Source organism: Nannospalax galili, unplaced genomic scaffold (assembly GCF_000622305.1).
Source record: "Nannospalax galili isolate Female #2095 unplaced genomic scaffold, S.galili_v1.0 scaffold332, whole genome shotgun sequence".
Lineage (NCBI taxonomy): Eukaryota > Metazoa > Chordata > Mammalia > Rodentia > Spalacidae > Nannospalax > Nannospalax galili.
This window is the reverse complement of record NW_008333794.1, coordinates 178298-180550: the sequence shown is the minus strand read 5'-3', so window position 1 is coordinate 180550 and position 2253 is coordinate 178298. Positions and strand designations below refer to the sequence as shown.

The 2253-nt window shown below is 50.3% G+C and overlaps 1 protein-coding gene across 4 annotated transcripts in view; it reads left to right on the top strand.

Moving 5' to 3' along the window:
- LOC103730327 (zinc finger protein 345) overlaps positions 1-2253 on the top strand; it is a 36156-nt gene that overhangs the window by 1082 nt on the left and 32821 nt on the right. The window lies entirely within an intron of this gene.

Sequence of the window (2253 nt, the reverse complement as noted above, 5' to 3'; positions counted from 1 at the left end):
TGGAAGTCCAGAGAGGAAATCAAGCACTTGACATGTGCCAAGCAACCAGCTGCCCTTGTGTTTGTTTCACCTGCTGCACTTTGGCCTTCCACACACCTATCAGCTGCTACTCATGGGTGTGGTTAAGGAATATTCAGCAGCTCAGTGTGCCTCTCTCTTTGAGAGGTTCTGGCACCCAGCCAGAGCCGTAAAAGCACAAGGTGGGCACCCAGCCAGAGCGGTAAAAGCACAAGGTGGTACCGACAGAATCCAGTATGCATCGAAAGAGACTCAGAAACAGGTGCAGAGATCCTGAGAAAGAGAGTTAGTGTAGCAAGATGCAGAGACAGACCAGCAGGCCACAGTTAGGGCCCAAGGCCTGGTCTAAGCATGGTGGCAACCTTGATTTCTGTTTCCCCAGCCCCAACCCACACAGGGCTAGCAGTGGGGAACAGGTCCAGCTTGCTGGGCGTATGATTCAAAAGTGCAGGAGTTGGGGAGTAGGTAGAGGCAGCTTTCTCAAGTCCCTACCCTGGGTGTGCCCAAAAGTTTTGTGTTTTCTTAGATTTCTCTTGGGACAGGGCCACTGCTGGGGTTGAGACCTGGCCAGTGTTGGGGAGTGGGGATTACAGTCTTTCCTTTGGAAGGTGTCTGTCTGGGTGTCTGCGTGCTTAGGGATCTGCCCTTCCATCCCTTGCCCGTTGAAGGTTTTTCTTTCTAAGAAAACAGCTTACTCTGTAGAGAAGATTGGTCTGGAACTCATTTTGTAGCCCCAGCTGGCTTCAAGGCCGCAGCAATTCTCTGCCAGAGGGTCCCAAGCACTGGAATTCACAGAGATGGGCCCCCAGCTTCAGCTAGCTGTCCCTTTTTCTCTCCATAGAGAAGATTGGTCTGGAACTCATTTTGTAGCCCCAGCTGGCTTCAAGGCCTCAGCAATTCTCTGCCAGAGGGTCCCAAGCACTGGAATTCACAAAGATGGGCCCCCAGCTTCAGCTAGCTGTCCCTTTTTGTCTCTCCGGCTGTTTCTCTGTGTGCTTGATAGCCTGTGGCTAAGACCCTGAAAGTAGGTGTGGAGTCCTAGACAGGCCTTTGACCAGCTGGGCTCCCACCTAGGTAGATGATAAACCTGGGATGTTGCATTCCTGGAGCTGCTGCATGTAGAGCCCTCACCACTGTAATACCACTTTCATCTCTCTGAATCAGACCGCGTTCAGATCTCACTTCCAGCCTAGGCTTGGTTGTGTAGCCCTGTAATCCCAGCTGCTGATGAGGGTGAGGCAGAAGTTAGGATCAAATGTTCTAGACCAGCCTGGGCTACAGTGAGTTCAAGGCCAACCTGGGCAACTTCATGAGATAATGTCTCAAACAAAAACCAAGAGGGTAGAGTTCAGTGGTAGAGCACTTGCATACCTTGCACAGGGCCCTGAATTCCATTCCCAGTCACTTTCCCTCTGTGGGTCCTCAGAGAAGCCAGTCTCCTCTCTTGGGACTTAATTTGTTCTTTGGTAGAAGAACAAATGGGGTGATTTCAACCCCAACTTGCCAGGGTGAGGGGGGCACAGCAAGGCAAGGAGTAAGGAATTACGTGGAAAGACTGGGAACGGCTTTAGGTTCCACCAGAACTTCCCTCTGGACCCTCAAACTCAGAAGAGTGATGGGAAGTGAGCTGTGCCCACTGTACAGAAAGGGAAGCAAGGTGTGGGGTGTAAGGAAGTTGTGCTGGGTATGGAATTAGGTTTTTGTACATGCTAGCTAACTATTCTGCCAATGAGTCACATCCCCAGTCAATGTGCATGTGTGTGTGCGTGTGTGTGTGTGTGTGTCTGTGTGTGTATGAATGGTACTTATGTGTATGTGTGTGTATAAGAGCAGGTGTGAGGTTCTGCTTTGAAGGTCTCTTGTTTCTGCTGCTGTGCCGCATACTCAAACTTCATTGGCCCTTGAAATACTAGGGAATTTTTCTTTCTGTCTCCTATATCACTGTAGGATTGCTGGTGTTTACACTTAGCACTACTACATTGGATTCCGGGAATCTGAACTCAGATCACCAGGTTTGTTTGACAGGTGCTTTTCCCCACGGAACCATCACCTTAGCCCCTATTTTTTACTCTTTGTTGCAGTCTCCTGTAACCTAGCCTGGCTTTGAAGTTGAGGTCCACCTGCTTTAGCCATCCAAGTAGCTGGGGTTACAGGCTTGCGCCATCAGGGTGGGTTCCATGTCCTTTGTGGAAGTGAAGAGAGGAGCCCACGAACTAGCTGCCTTTATGCCTATGC